General features: G+C 37.7%; 1 pseudogene; it reads right to left on the bottom strand.

Annotated features, from left to right (window-relative positions):
* Positions 1–9,068: 9,068 nt before the first annotated feature.
* LOC133769395 (small ribosomal subunit protein eS1-like) lies at positions 9,069–10,284 on the bottom strand (annotated as a pseudogene).
* Between the last annotated feature and the right edge of the window lie 7,371 nt (positions 10,285–17,655).

The following is a 17,655-nucleotide window of genomic DNA, read 5'->3' as shown; positions in this document are numbered from 1 at the left end:
TTTGTACTGAGGTGACCTGAGGTATAGGCTGAGCTGTGTCTGTTGACCAAACAATTTATGTGACCTACCTACATGTATATCTTCTTAGGTCAATCCACATGCCATCTTCAGGCAAACACTGATCAGATTTCTTGTCATGATAGTTTAGATTAATATTTTTACAGTTAAATATAGTTTCAGTTATACTGTATATAGATTTCTCTGTGTAGTTTTTGTTCTCTATACTATTATCGAATTTATCTACAGTTGTTGTTGAGTTGTATAACAGGTGGCTATACCACATTTTGTTCATCTACTTGACTGTTGATGAAATTTTGTATTGTTTCCAGTTTTAGATATAAATTAAGTTACTTTGTCATGGGACTCCAAATCACATTAAAATTGATGGTAAAAATGCCAACTTAATTGTTAAAGTGATCATATTAAGTGTTAAAGTGAATATATAGATAACATTAAGTGTTAAGGAGATCATATAAATAGCATCAAGTGCCTGGTAATAATATTAGAAAGAGTTTAAAAAGGAGGGAATGACCAAAATGGGAAACAGTCCACATAGCAGACTCATAGAATGACAATTGCTTTAAGTAACACTCTGACCCCAGAATCAGCCTTTAAGATATTAAGATGTGGCTGAAAAGCCTATGAGAGCATTTCAGAAATGGGAAGCCAAGACACTGTGGCAAAAAATATTCTACATGAAGGATCTCTGTGAGTGAGACCCCAGTAGAAAAAATGGGCCATCAAAGAAGGATCTACTTTTTTCTGAAGGGAGGAGAGAACTTCCACTTTGCTTATGGCCTTGTCTAAATACTGATGGAGTTTGTTGTCACAAAAGGCTTCCATAGCTTTGGCATCTTATGACAAGAGCCTTGGGTGATCACTGATATCATAAATAAGTGTGTTAATTGTTAAATCAACAACAGGAGTCACTGTGCGCTTACTCCCCATGTAGGATCTCTGTCCTTAATGAGTTGTACTATGAGAATTAACTGCAAAACTTGTTCTCAAACAGTATACATTGTGTGTGGTTTGTGTGTGCGAACTGTTGAAATCTTTCCTTAGTATAGAGGGGGGTCTTCTGTATATAAAGTTAATTAAAATGAATGTTAATGAAGAATGGGATGGGAGAGGGAGTAGGAGGTGGGACGAGAGTGAGGTGGGAGGGTTGGTATGAAGGGAAAAACTACTATATTCCTAAAGTTGTACCTATGAAATTTGCATTCATTAAACAGAAGCTTAAAAATAAATAAAATTACTAAGAACATTTATGTTGAAGTATTGATGTGGACATATGTTTCATTTCTCAACATTTCCTTATTTCCTGTCACCTTGCCAAATAACCTTATTAATTATAAAAACTTTCTGGTTCATAGGGCTTTCTGTATTCACTGTTTTGTCTTCCAATAAGGATAGTTTTACCTCTTCCTTTACCATCCATTTTTTAAGAAATTTGTTTAATTTATTTGAAAGCAGAATTACAGAGAGTGAGACAAGGAGACAGAGAGAGAGAGAGAGAAAGAGAGAGAGAGAGACCTTCCATCCACTGGTTCACTCTCCAAATGACCCCAATGGCTAGAGCTTGAATGATCTAAAGCCAGAAACCAAGAGTTTCTTCCTGATCTCCTATGTGTGGCTGCAGAGGCCCAAGGACTTGGGCCATCTTCCTTTGCTTTCACAGGTGCATTGGCAGGGGAACTGGATGGGATGTGGATCACCCGGGATTCGAACAGGCACACATTCAGGATACCAGCATTGCAGGTGACAGCTTTATGCACTACATCACAATGCTGGTCCCTACCACCCTTTTTTTTAGGACCTTTTCTTATCTTTTTAAATCTCATTGGTTAGCACTTGAAAACACAAATAGGGATCATCTGAGTGGACATCCTTGATTTGTTCCAAATTTTAGGAGTAAAGAGTTGCATATTTTACATTAGATATAATGTTAGCTATAGATTTTCTTGTAATACTCTTTACTGGAGTGAGGAAGTCTCAATTTTTTACTAGTGTGCTATTTTTTTTTATATAATGAGTAGGTATTCCATTTTGTCATTGAACTTTTATGTATCTACTAGTGAATATGTAGTTCTCTTTTAGTGTGTTAGTAGGCAGTTATATTGATTGGAATATCAACTTAGTCTTGCATTTTTTGGGGATAAACCTCAGTTATTTTGATGTATTACTATTGTTATATATTGTCAAATTAGGTTTGTTGATATTTCATTAGGGAGTTCTGCATATACAATGAGAAATTCTGCTCTAGTTTTCTTGTAATGCCTTGGTCTGTTTTTTGTTTCAGGGTAATAGTCAGTCCATAAAGTTAGTTGAGAATTTTCACTCTCTTTATTTTGAAAGAGTTGTAATAGAATTATATCACTGCTATTTAAATGCTTTCTAGAATTCAGCAAATAAAGCATTGTGCTTTTATCTTTGGGAAAGTTTTAAAATTTGAGATTGACTTCTTCATACATAATCTACAAGTATATCATGTAACATATAATATAGTTTAATATGATATGAAGTAAATAAATGAAATAAAATATAACATACTGTAAGAAATTTAGATGTTCTGTGTTCTCCTGTGCTCATTTTCATAATTTTTACCTTTCATGATTTTCTCATTTTAATTTAGGTTTTTGAATGTATTCAGATTGTTTATGAGCTTCTCTTATTTTTTTTAAATATTGGTAATATTTTTAATAAAGGCCATTTTATCTACATTGTTGAAATTGGAAAACCTTATCTTTCATCAATCTGTGGTTTGGTAGTGATGAGTTTTTCTTCCATGCTTTTTTTTTTAAAAAAAAAAAAAGATTTATTTATTTGTTTGAAAGGCAGAGTAACAGAGAGGCAGAGAGAGGCAGAGAGAGAGAGAGAGAGAGAGGGACCCATAGGAGTCTCTTTCATTCTTGACATTGATAATTTGTGTCTTCTGTTTATTCTTGTTATTGTTGCAGGAGGTTAATAAGATTTAGTTAAATTTTTAAAGAGCCTTGGGATATATTGACTTTTCCACAATCAAAGGTAATTTTCAAACTTTTGGTTTTATAAATTCAGTACATAGTGGTGTCACTTACATTACTCTCTGTCATACTGAGGGGATCCATTCAAAACCAAGAGCCATCAGGGTCTCCCATATGGATGCCAGGGTCCCAAGAACTTGAAGCATCTTCCACTGCCTTCCCATACATACTAGCAAGGAGGTAGATCAGAAATGGAGCAGCCTCGACTTAAACCCGTGCTCTAATATAGGGTGCTGGTATTGCAAGTGTGGATTATCTGACTATACCACAACATTTGCTCTTTAAAACATTTTTAAAAGAAGGTTAGATCATAGATTTTAGACCTTTACTTTTCACTGACATAAACCGTCTGGCTATAAATTCTTTAAGACAGTCATAGTTACACATGATAAATCTTGAAATATATTCATTTCTTATTCATTTTTATATTCAGTTCAAAATATTTCCCATGCACTCTTAGAATAATTTGTATTTTGCTTTTATTGAGTGGCATGTTCCAAAAAGTTCAATTAGGTCAGTTTGTATGTTAGGGATCTTTAAGCCTTTTACATATTTATTTGCTTTTCATTTACTTTTTCTCTTAATTAAGTGCTGAAATTTCAACTATAAATTAGAATTTATCTACTTTCATTTGAACTATATACAATGCTTAGTAATAGATTTTATTTTCATTTTGAAGCAAGGTCCTTAAACTATTGCAATGCAATAACCATCAATTATTACACCAGCACCAGTACATGGATTACATTTTGGGTATCTCTTTTGGAATCACTGTTAAAGAATGATGATGGCCATCCAAAAATTCCTCAAATAACTCTATTTGAAACTTTAAAATGAACAGGATGAAGTCTTAATATGAAAATGATATTGCTTTAATAACAACAAATGACTGAAAGTTAAGGATTTATTTTAGATATTACTGAGAAAGCTCAATGACTAATAAAAAACATGTCATATCCTAGGTGATTGCAATTATTTTAAATTTTTTTTCTAGAGAATGTGTGACGATAAAATGAAGTTATTTTTATCTGCTTAAATATTTAAAGAAATTTTTGATTAACAATAATTGCATGTATTTAGCTTACAGTTTTATTTCAATAAATGTATTCTGTGTATACTGCTCAAATTAAGGTAATTAAAACTTCTTTCTCCTAGTTATTACTGTATGTTTGGAGCCTTTTTGCTTTTCTCTTCCATTTGCTCATAAAACAAGTGCTAGTTCATTGTGAATTATAGTCACTCCACACTGCTGTGGAACATTAGAACTTACTCACTCTAATTTTTGATGGCCATAATGTCCTCCATTTCATCATTTTGCAGAAAATGACAGGATTTCATCCTTTTTTAAAAAAGATTTTATTTCTTTTATTTGAGAGTTAGAGTTACAGTGAGAGAGAGAGAGAGAGAGAGAGAGAAAGGTCTTCCTTCCGTTGGTTCACTCTCCAAATGGCCACAATGGCTGGAGTTGTGCAGATCCAAAGTCAGGGGCCAGGAGCTTCTTCCTGGTCTCCCACATGGGTATAGGGGCCCAAGGACTTGGGCCAACTTCTCGTGCTTTCCCAGGCCATAGCAGAGAGCTGGACTGGAAGTGGAGCAGCCAGAACTAGAACTGCACCAAAATGGGATGCCAGTGCCACAGGCAGAGGATTAAACTACTGTGCCACAGCACTGGCCCTAGGATTCATCCTTTTAAACCTAAATAATGTTCCATTGTGTATACATTTTCTTTATCCTTTATCCATTGATGGACATTGGTTGATTCTGTATCTTGGTTATTGTAAATAGTGCTACAATAAACATCAGAGTGCTGACATCTTTTGATATAACAATTTTAGTTATTTTATATATGCTCTTGATACTGAGATTGCTAGGTCATATTGTACACCTATTTTAGTTTTTAAAGGAATCTCCATACATTTTTTAGGAACACCAGTATTGTATAAGAGTTATCCTTTTCTGCATCCTTTTTAGCATTTGTTATTTATTACCTTTTTTGATAATTGGCATTCCTTTTTAAAATTATTTATTTATTGATCTATTTAAAAGCCAGAAACACACACATACAAACACACACACACATACAAAAAGACATCTATCCTCTGGATCACTCCTCAAATGGTCACAGCAGCTAGGTCTTGGCCACGATGGAGCCAGGAGCCAAGAACGTCATCCTGGTCTTCCACATCAGTGGCAGGGATCCATGCAGTTGGACTGTCCTTCACTGTCTTCCCAGGTGCATTAGTAGAACACTGGGTCAAAAGTGGAGAAGCCAGGATTTAAATTGGTACTCTGGTAGGGAATGCCAGCATCACAAGCAACAGTTAACTCTCCACGTCACAATGCTGGCCTCTGATAACTGACATGTCTCATTGTGGTTTTTCTTTGCATTTTCCTAATCTCTAGTGATATTGAATATTAGTATACTTTGACTATATAATCTTTTAATAAGTGTCTAATCAGATTGCTCATTTTAAAGTTGGATTATTATTATTAGTTATTATTATACTGTTGAGTTGTTTGAGTTCCTTATCTACTCCAGGTGTTAATTCTTTGTTGGGTAAATAGTGTATAAATGTTTTCTCCCTTGCTACTATCTATTGATTGATTTTTCTTTTTTTGCTATGCAATGTTTCTAGTTTTATATAATCTAATTTGATTATTTTTGCTTTTGTTGTCTGTACTTTAGGGTCCTTATCCAAAGAAATTACTTATTTTAATGTCTTCAAGTGTTTCACTTATGTATTCATCTAGAAATTTTATGGTTTCACATCTTACATTGAGGTCTATGATCCATTTTGAGTTCATTTTCTGATCCATTTGAGTTCATTAAGTTAAGAAGTAGAGATCTAATTTCACTCTTCCACATATGTATTCTAATTTTATTTCATTAAGATAAGCTGTCATGATTGTTTTCTTTCTTTTTTAACAAAAATTAATTTTTATTAATATAGAGAACAGGGTTCATGTATTTCATAGATACAGTTATAAGAAGATAACTGTACTTCCCTCCCTTTCTCAATCCCCTCTCTTTCCTTTCTTTTCTTTCCTTTAATTTTTGCAATAACATACTTTCCATTTACTTTATAATCATAGGCTTAATATACCACTAACCATAACGTTCTCCAAGTAAAAAATAGATAGACCATTGTTTCACGGGGATATAGACAAGAACTATAAACAATCATTTTCAGTCTCATACTTTACTTATTTATTTATTTATTTAAAAGGCAACATGGCAAAGAGAGGGAGAGACAAGGAGAGAATGAGATCTTCCATCCAGTGGTTTATTCTCCAAATGACTGCAACAGCTCAGGCAGGGCTAGGCCAAATCCAGGAGCCTGGAGTTCATTTGGGTCTCCCATGTGAGTGACAGGGGCCCAAGCATTTGGACCATCTTCTGCTACATCCCCAGGTACATTAATAGGGAGTTGGACGGGAAGCAGAACATCCTAGACTAGAACCTGTGCTTGGATAAGGGATGTCGGTGTCAAACATGGAGGATTAACCCAATGCACCTTAATGCTGGTCCCCAGTTTTGTCAGTTTTCTAACTTCTTCCAGCATATCCTTTGTATCCTGTTATTGTAAGCATGCAAGCCTAAGTTGTTTTTCTTGGATATCATGGCTTTCCCCAGGTTAAAAACCATGAATATCCAAAGCTAGGAGAGGAGCCTCTCCCAGGTCTCCCACATGGGTGCAGGGGCCCAAGGACTTGGGCCACCCTCCATTGCCATCCCAGGCCATAGCAGAGAGTTGGATCGGAAGAGGAGCAGCTGGGACTAGAAGTGGAGCCCACATGGGATGCCAGCGCTTCAGGCCAGGGCGTTAACCTGCTGTGCCACAGTGCTGGCCCCGAGAATCACCTTTCAATATCATGTCCCAGTGACCTAGGGATTTTCCACTAGATCCTTCTTCATTAGCCTCATTATAATCTGTCCAAGCCTCCACCCTGTTGGAACATCAGTTCATGACTTTGAGACTTAACTGTCTGCTTGAGTTCAGGAGCCAAATCCTATTCAAATCATAGTACATAGGAAGAAATATGTTGGGGAGGGTATGCTACAAACCAACACAAATATTTTATTTTTATTTGCTATGCTTTTGTTGCTATAGATTTTCTGAATCAGAAACATTTTATGAGTCAGTTAGTTATATTTGAAAATGTGTCAATATACTCCTTTGAAAACCAGCAATATAGAGATTGTGCTTTCTATACTATCTCATTCAATCTCTACAAAAATATTTTGTGTTTTAATTATAAAGTTGGTATCGAGTTTTCACACTTAATTTATTCCAAATGATATGATACAGCATTCTAATGAGCAAAAATAAAATATTTAGAGCAATAGTTCTTATGTAAAGCTCAGACTCATTTCTTGAACATTTCAAAGTATACAGGTCTGAGTAGTATATGAATCCACCAAGGATAGCAAGAATGCAGTGTGGCTGGAGAGAAGTGAGTGACAGGAGATGAGGACTGGGTGTTAGAAGGAAGCAAATTACATTGGTAATGAGTAAGTTGTGCATTTAACTCTCTTTATTTTAAAATATTTATCTCTAATACCTGTCATTCCCTAATTGTGTTTAAGACAATTCCAGTTTATGGGGATATCTCTTTTATTGGAAATTCTATTATACTGTCATTATGGTACATGATTATGGTAATTCATTTAAAGGTTGCATTTCAAATTATTTTCTTGTAATTTATGTCTCCTCTCTCAGCCCATGTGTTAATTCTTTCTTCTTTACTTTAAAATGCATCTATCATTAATTTGTTATCTCAGTAAGAAAAGTCTATATTATCTTTCTTCTCCATGTCCTAATTTAATATTCATTCTTGTCAAATAGTTTGGTCACGGCTCAGATGTTGCTGTGAAATTGGAAAGAGTACAGCATTATTCCACGACATTTTTGAAAAACTTCTCTATCTTTTATATTAGGTAAATAGACACAGTTCCAAAAAGGAATATACATCTCCATTCTAATTCTTTTCATGCTGATGTTACATAAAGCATATTCTGAGAGCCAAGAATGAACAACAACTGCTTCTTAAAGAAGAAAGGATAAAGCAAGATAAAGACATCAAAGCCATTGCCATTACATTTTATCCTGAAAGAAACAAGAAATTACCAGGAAAGATCAGAACTTAACAAAAAGGGGTTACTGTTATGAATCCTACTGCGAGTTTCAGAAGGGAGCAGAAAGTTTTCGGGGGAAGGGAATATATTTTTCCAATGCACAATAGGTCTGAGAAATTATCCAGTTAAAGCAAACAAAAGGCAGGAAATTTAGTAGATGTTTTGAATTTCTATAGGAAAAAAATATCTAAAATGCATGAATTGAAATACGCCTAGTATCATATTTTGAAAATATTTTAAAGGCACTGCCAAGATTTCTCAAAGTACAGATTCAAGTTCAATGTGAACTCCTTCAGAACATGCTTTGGGCCGGTGCTGCGGCTCACTTGGTTAATGCTCAGCCTGCGGTGCCAGCACCCTGGGTTCTAGTCCCCGTTGGGGTGCTGGATTCTGTCCTGGTTGCTCCTTTATCAGTCCAGCTCTCAGCTGTAGCCCGGGAGTGCAGTGAAGGATGCCCACATCCTTGGGCCCTGTACCCACATGGGAGACCAGGAGGAAGCACCTGGCTCCTGGCTTTGGATTGGCGCAGTGCGCTGGCCTTAGCAGCCATTTGGGGGGTGAACCAATGGAAAAAGGAAGACCTTTGTCTCTCTCTCTCTCTCTCTCACTGTCTAACTGCCTGTCAAAGAAAAACAAAACAAAACAAAAAGAACATGTTTTGCCAAGAACAAATACCAGCATCAGCCAACATCAGTAGGTTGTTAGGGTTAATGTTTCCCGTGCTGCCAAGAAATGAAGAAATGTTTCTTGCTACTGTGTTATATTTCATTGGTTTAGAAAGTGTAGAAAATGCCCAGTCTCTGCAAGTCACTGTGCTAGAAAGAACAGGATTCAGTGGTTTCTGAGGTAATTATTCCACCCTCAAGGAGAAAAATAGTAGTAAAAAGTAGCAATTGCTGGCATTTTTTTTTCACAAATAGGACATTTTATTTGTCACTATTAAAGTCTAAATTTTAAACAGATTCTTGAACAGGTGGTTCATAGCCATCAGCTCGTTCGACTTTCGCACCCGTCTCATCCCCAGTGGCTTTTCCAGAACTACTACCTTCTCCGTGAAGCTCCATGAGTTTTCCCAATTCAAACCTGGGCTTCTTCAGCATCTTCACTTTTCTAACAAAGACATCATGGAGAGGATAAATAGATTGGCAAGCCTTCTCTATATCTTTTCCAATGCTGTCTGGGATCAATTTATTGACTACTTCTTTCAAGTCATTTGTTTGCACCTCCCATATCATGATTTCCATCATCTTCTTCCAGATCTGGCGGACCTGCTGGTGCTGAGCATAGGAAGTCTTCCGTATCTGATTGTTTCGTTTTTTGGTAAAACCAACACAGAACAGATGAAGCAAATAGCCATCGGTAGTCTTGACATCAACATGAGCTTCAATCATGGTCTGCCATTTTTTGACCATGGAGCACATTTTGTCATGGGTAAGATCCATGCCATGGAAGTTAGTCAGGCAGTTTTTGCCCTGAACATCCTCCGTAATCAGTTTGAATTTTCTTTCTTTCTTTCTTTTTTTTTTTTTTGACAGGCAGAGTGGACAGTGAGAGAGAGAGACAGAGAGAAAGGTCTTCCTTTTGCCATTGGTTCACCCTCCAATGGCTGCCGCGGTTGGCACACTGCGGCCGGTGCACCGCGCTGATCCGATGGCAGGAGCCAGGTGCTTCTCCTGGTCTCCCATGGGGTGTAGGGCCCAAGCACTTGGGCCATCCTCCACTGCACTCCCTGGCCACAGCAGAGAGCTGGCCTGGAAGAGGGGCAACCGGGACAGAATCTGGTGCCCCAACCGGGACTAGAACCCGGTGTGCCGGTGCCCTAAGCGGAGGATTAGCCTAGTGAGCCGCGGCGCCGGCCCAGTTTGAATTTTCTAAATGCAACTTCATCGTTCTGCAGGTCAGCAAGACTCACTTCAAAAACACGACCCTTGAGACCATCATACGCAATTTTGGTTCCTTGGGTCCTCGTGACCAGCGTTTTCCCAATATTTCATATGTTGAACATAGCAGGTGCTTTCACATCATACCAATCTTTCTTAGAAAATGGGTCCACCACTTTCTTCTTGGCTCCCTTTTTGCCGCCTTTCGTAAGGCGCTTGTTCTTGCCGACCGCCATGGTGGTGCTCAGAGAGCCAAAAGCAATTGCTGGCATCTTCAAAAATGTTTATCAAAAAGTTAATTTAAACAAAATCAGTGACTTATAATGAAAACTGAAACATCTCATAGTTTTAGCTTCAATGAATAATTTATCCTTCTGCACACTCGATTTCTCTTGTTTCCCTTGTGAGAATCCCTCTTATATCCTCTTCCTAGTCATTCTTTATCCTTATATCGCTTAGCACTGAGATGACTTCTGTTGATTTGCACTTATTTATCTTTGCCTCCCCTTACAAGAATATAAGTTAGAGGAAAGAGCCTGTAAGGGAAGGGCTCTGTCTCTCTGCTTCAGTGCTGCACCTCAAGGTCTACAAAAGTACCTCACACATAGAAATACTAAAAACATTTTGAATGACTGAGTGCAATTATTTCTATGGATGATAAATCCTGTACTGCCTAAACTCTATTGCTAGAGAAGAGGATACTAACAGGAATTAAAATCATTTTTATTATTTTCTTTAAGTGTGTGAAAAAACTGTTTTGAATTTTAAAGACTACAGTAGTTATGTGTGAAAACAATGAACAAACTCAGATAAGATGTACTCACACTTTTTTTAAAGAATGCTCAATTATAAACCTTACTTATTATAATTGTGTGCTGACCATGAAAAATAAAAATAAAAGTTTTTATTTTATTTTATTATTATTTTTTATTTTTTTATTTTTTTTAATTTTTAAAATCATTAGTTCTGTACTTCACGTTGAAGTAAGGTGAGAGGCAGGTGTTGTGGTGCAGTGGGTTATGCCACTGCTGTTTGTAACTAGCATTCCACATCAGAGTGCCCATTTGAGCCTTGGCTGCTCTTTGACAATTCATCTTTCTGCTAATGCATCCTGGGAAATAGCAGATAATAGTTCAAGTGCTTGAGCCTCTGTCACCTTTGTGGGAGACTCAGATAGAGTTCCAGGCTCCTGGCTCCACTCAGGCTTAGTCTCGGCTGTTGTGGGCATTTGAAGAGTGAACCAGCAGAAAGCAGACCTCTTTCTCTTTTTTGGTCTGTCTCTCTCTGTTGCTCTACCTTTAAGGTACATGACAGTAAATAAAAAAAAATAGACTTTAGAAGAAGAAACAAGATGAGCTTTTATTCATTCTTATATTACTTTCATTTGAAATCAAAAGACTAAATCTTATAGTTTTAAAGTCTTAGTTCTATAGTCTTTAGCTCACAATTTCACAATAGAGTCGTATTCTTTTTTCATGTTTTCTAACTGCTTTGGGTACACATTCTCTTCTGTGAATTTTTCAGTGCATGAGCACATTTTCTTCATAAACCCTGATAGTCACCCATGTGCAATAGAATACCAGAACTTCTTACTCCTATTTATAACTCAATATCCATTAATCAACCTTTCCCTATCTCTCCTTCTTTTCCCTCCCTGGCTTCTGAAATCTACTGTAATACTTTTAAGTTCCATGATACCACCTTTTTTAGACTCCACATCTAAATGAGATAATGCAATACTTGTCTTTTTACGTTTGGCTTATTTCACTTAACATAACGAATGACCTCCAATTCTAACCATTTTGTTGTGAATGACAAAATTTCATCGTTTTATAGCTAAGTAGCATTCCGTTATAAATATGTGCCATATTTTCTTTATCTATTAACCAGTAGATAGCCACTTAGGTTGTATCTATTTCTTGGCTATTATGAATAGTGCTGCAATAAACATCGGAGAGCTGATGTCCTTTGATATACTGATCTCATTTCTTTAGGTATGTACTCAGTAGGGGGACTACTGGATCTTATGGTAGTGCTCTTTTCAGTTTTTGAGGAAACTACATATTGTTTTCCACAATGGATATACTGATAGACATCTCCAGGATCAATATTCAAGGATCCTCTTTTCTTCACATCCATTCCAATACTTGTTATCTTGTGTCTTTTTGATACTAGCCAATTCAACTAGAGTGAGGTGGTATCTTATTTTAGTTTTGCTTTGCATTTCCCCAATTATTGGTGATGTTGAGAATTTTTTCATGCATTTGTTGACTATTTGCATACCTTCCTTTGAAAAATGTCTGCTTATATTTGCTGCCCATTTAAAAAATTTGATTAAGTATTGAGTTATTTGAGTTCATTTTATATTGTCCTAACCCTTTGTATAGTGTGCAGAGATTCTCCTCTCATTCTGTATGTTGTTAGTTTTTCCTTGCTGTATAGAAGCTCTTTAGTTTGATGATATCCCATTTGTGTATTTTTACTCTTGTTTCCTGTACTGTGGGTGGCTGATCCAAAAATTCTTTGTCCATCCCCAGTGTCCTGAAGTGCTTTCTTCGAGTAATTTCAACATTGCAGGCCTTACATTGCATTCTTGATTGATTTTGAGTTGATTTAGTGCATGATAAAATATAGGGTCCTAGTTAATTCCTCTGTATGGGAGTATCCAATTTTTCCAGTGTCACTCATTGAAAGAACTATCCTTGTCTAATGTATGTTCTTAGCACTTTTGTAAAAGATCACTTCACTGCAGAAGTGTGGGATTACTTGTAGGATCTCTGTTCTGTTCAGTTGATCTGTGTGCCTTTGTTTATGTCAATACTATGATGTTTCACTTAGTTTAGCTTAATAATGCAGTTTAAAGTTTAGAAGTAGAATGTCTTCTAATTTGTTCTTTTTGCCCAGTATTCTTTTGGCTACTTGAGCTCTCTTGTGGTTCTATACAAATTTTAGTGGTGTTCTTCCTAATTCTGTGAAAAATGTCTTTGGCATTTTGATAGTTGCATTGACTCTGTAAATGCTTTGGGTAGTATACACATTTTAACAATGTTAATATTTCTAATTCATGAATACAAAATGTTGTTCCATTTCATTCTTATTTTAATTTTTTCACTTTTATTTAATACATATAAATTTCCAAAGTACAGCTTATGGATTACAATGGCCCCCCCCCCCCATAACTTCCCTCCCACCCGCAACCCTCCAATTTCCTAGCCCCACTCCCATTTGATTCACATCAAGATTCATTTCCAATTCTCTTTATATACAGGAGATCAATTTAGTATTTATTAAGTAAAGATTTCAACAGTTTGCACCCACACAGAAACATAACGTGTAAAATACTGTTTGAGTACTAGTTATAGCATTAATTCACATTGAACAACACATTAAGGAAAGAGATCCCACATGAGGAGTAAGTGCACAGTGACTCCTGTTGTTGACTTAACAAATTGACATTCTTGTTTATGGTGTCAGTAATCTCCTTAGGCTCTTGTCATGAATTGCCAAGGCTATGGAAGCCTTTTGAGTTCGAAGACTCCAATCTTATTTGGTCAAGGTCATAGTCAAAGTGGAAGTTCTCTCCTCCCTTCAGAGAAAGGTACCTCTTTTTTGATGGCCCATTCTTTCCATTGGGATTAAGAGATGGGCCAAAGACCTCAATAGATATTTTTCAAAAGAGGAAATCCAAGTGGCCAACAGACACATGAAAAAATGTTCAAGATCACTAACCATCAGGGAAATGCAAATCAAAACCACAGTGAGGTTTCATCTCACCCTGGCGAGAATGGCTCACATACAGAAATCCACCAACAATAGATGCTGGAGAGGATGTGGGGAAAAAGGGACACTAACCACTGTTGATGGGAATGCAAACTGGTTAAGCCACTATGGAAGTCAGTCTGGAGATTCCTCAGAAACCTGAATATAACCCTACCATACAACCCAGCCATCCAACTCCTTGGCATTTACCCAAAAGAAATTAAATTGGCAAACAAACGTCACCTGCACCTTAATGATTATTGCAGCTCAATTCACAATAGCTAAGACCTGGAACCAACCCAAATGCCCATCAACAGTAGACTGGATAAAGAAATTATGGGATATGCACTCTATAGAATACTGTACAACAGTCAAAAACAATGAAACCCGGTCATTTGCAACAAGATGGAGGAATCTGGAAAACATCATGCTATGTGCAATAAGCCATCCCAAAGGGACAAATATCATATGTTCTCCCTGATCAGCGACAACTAACTGAGCACCAAAGGGGAAATCTGTTGAAGTGAAATGGACACTATGAGAAACAATGACTTGATCAGCTCTTGTCCTGACTGTTGATGTACAATTTACTACTTTATCCCTTTTAGTATTTTTTTTTGTTCTACTTAATGCTATTGGTTGAACTCTGTAATTAACACACAATTATTCTTTTTTTTTTTTTGACAGGCAGAGTGGACAGTGAGAGAGAGAGACAGAGAGAAAGGTCTTCCTTTGCCATTGGTTCACCCTCCAATGGCCGCCGCGGCTGGCGCGCTGCGGCCGGCGCACCGCGCTGATCCGATGGCAGGAGCCAGGTGCTTCTCCTGGTCTCCCACGGGGTGCAGGGCCCAAGTACTTGAGCCATCCTCCACTGCACTCCCTGGCCACAGCAGAGAGCTGGCCTGGAAGAGGGGCAGCCGGGACAGAACCGGCGCCCCGACGGGGACTAGAACCCGATGTGCCGGCGCTGCTAGGCGGAGGATTAGCCTAGTGAGCCGCGGCGCCGGCTAACACACAATTATTCTTAGGTATTTAAATTTAACTAAAAAGTGATCCCTGTTAAATATAAGTGTGGGAATAAGAGAGGGAGGAGATGTTCAATTTGCGACAAGCTCAAGCTGAGTTTCCCCAAATGGTAGAGTTAGAAACGTGCCAGGGGATTCCAATTCAATCCCATCAAGGTGACATGTATCAATTAACACTTTTATGTATGACATCAGTGACCACCCAAGGCTCTTGACATGGAGATGCCTCATCTATGGAAGCCTTTTGAATCCACAAATTCCTTCAGTATTTAGACAAGATCATAAGCAAAGTGGACGTTCTCTGCTCCCTTTAGAGAAAAGAACATCCTTCTTTGATGGCCACTTCTTTCTACTGGGGTCTCACTCACAGAGATCCTTCATGCAGAACATTTTGTGAAACAGAATCTTGGCTTTCCATGCCTAAAATACTCTCCGGGGCTTTTTAGCCAGACCAGGAAGCCTTAAGGTCGGATTCTGAGGTTAGAGTGTTACTTAAAGCAATTGTCATTCTATGAGTCTGCTGTGTGGACTGCTTCCCATGTTGGGACATTCTTTCCTTTTAATTCTATCTATTATTATTACCAGACACTTGTTCCTATTTATATCATCACTTTAACACTTAATCCTACCTATCTGTTCACGTTAACACTTAGTATGATCAATTTAACACTTTTTTAAAAAAGATTTATTTATTTATTTGAAAGAATTACACAGAGAGAAGGAGAGACAGAGAGAGGTCTTCCATCCGCTTGTTTACTCCCCAATTGGCTGCAACAGCTAGAGCTGTGCCAATCCAAAATCAGGAGCTAGGTGCCTCTTCTTGGTCACCCACTATGCTATGCCAATCCGAAGCCAGGAGCCAGGCACTTCTTCCTGGTCTCCGATGGGGATACAGGGGCCCAAGTACTTGAGCCATCCTCCACTGCCTTCCCGGGCCACAGCAGAGAGCTGGATTGGAAGAGGAGCAACTGGGACTAGAACCCACACCCATATGGGAAGCCAGTGCCAGCGGCAGAGGATTAACCAAGTGAACCACGGTGCAGGCCCTGGGTTTTTTTTTTTAACTTTTATTTAGTAAATATAATTTCCAAAGTACAGTTTATGGATTACAATGGCTTCCCCCCCCCCCCCATAACTTCCCTCCCACCCGCAACCCTCCCATCTCCCGCTCCCTCTCCCATTCCATTCACATCAAGATTCATTTTCAATTCTCTTTATATACAGAAGATCAGTTTAGTATATATTAAGTAAAGATTTCATCAGTTTGCACCCATGCAGAAACACAAAGTGTAAAATACTATTTGAGTACTAGTTATAGCATTAATTCACATTGGACAACACATTAAGGACAGCAATCCCACATGAGGAGTAAGTACACAGTGACTCCTGTTGTTGACTTAACAATTTGACACTCTTGTTTATGGCGTCAGAAATCTCCCTAGGCTCTAGTCATGAGTTTCCAAGGCTATGGAAGCCTCTTGAGTTCGCTGACTTCGATCTTATTTAGGAAACCTGTTGAAGTGAAAGGGACACTATGAGAACCAGTGACTTGATCAGCCCTTGTCCTGACTGTTGATGTACAATTTACTACTTTATCCCTTTTAGTATTTTTTCATTCTAGTTAATACTATTGGTTGAACTCTCTAATTAACACACAATTATTCTTAGGTGTTGAAATTTAACTGAAAATTGATCCCTGTTAAATATAAGAGTGGGAATAAGAGAGGGAGGGGATGTACAATTTGGGACAAGCTCAAGCTGACTCGACCCAAACGGTAGAGTTAGAAGCTTACCAGGGGATTCCAATTCAATCCCATCAAGGTGGCATATACCAATGCCATCTCACTAGCCCAACTGATCAATTTCAGTTCACAATTAATCATAATGATAGTTCTAAGAGTCAAAGGGATCATACAAACAAGACTAATGTCAGCTAATACTAACTGATAGAATCAAAAAGGGAGAGAATGATCCAACATGGGAAGCAGGATACATAGCAGACTCATAGAAGGGCAGATGTCCTAAACAGCACTCTGGCCTCAGAATCAGCCCTTAAGGCATTCGGATCTGGCTGAAGAGCCCATGAGAGTATTATAGGCATGGAAAGCCAAGACACTCTGGCAAAAAAAAAAAACCCAAAACAAACCAACCTAAATGAAAGATCTCTGTGAGTGAGATCCCAGTAGAAAGAATGGGCCATCAAAGAAAGATGTACCTTTCTCTGAAGGGAGGAGAGTACTTCCACTTTGACTATGACCTTGTCTAAATAAGATCACAGTCACTGGGTTTTGTTTTTTCATCCATTCAGCTAGTCTGTGTCTTTTAACTGGAGGGTTGAGGCCATTTACATTCAAGGTGACTATTGATAAGTAACGACTTTGCCCTGCCATTTGTACAAAAATATTCCTATTTTTTACTTTGAGTTTCCTTTGAACCTTTACTTGCAGATTTTCTTCCTTTACCTTCTTTCATAGTGATGACCATGTTTTTCTGTTTCTGTGTGCTGCACATGCTTAAGCATCTTTGTAGGGCTACACAGGTGGTGACAAATTCTTTCAGTTTCTGTCGTGGAAGGTCTTTATTTCACTTTCATTCATAAATGAGAGCTTTGCTGGGTATAGTACTCTGGGTTGACAGTTGCTTTCTCTTAAGACTTGGATTAATTCTCACCATTCTCTCCTAGCCTGTAGGGTTTCTGACAAGAAGTCTGCTGTGAGTCTAATTGGAGATCCTCTGAAAGTAATCTGACATTACTCTTATGCACATTTTAGAATCTTTCTTAATGTTTTACTGTGGTGAGTTTGGTTACAATGTATCATGATGAAGATATT

Source organism: Lepus europaeus, chromosome 11 (assembly GCF_033115175.1).
Source record: "Lepus europaeus isolate LE1 chromosome 11, mLepTim1.pri, whole genome shotgun sequence".
NCBI classification, from domain to species: Eukaryota; Metazoa; Chordata; class Mammalia; order Lagomorpha; family Leporidae; genus Lepus; species Lepus europaeus.
Note: the sequence above shows the minus strand (reverse complement) of the source record. Positions and strands in the feature narration are given on the sequence as shown.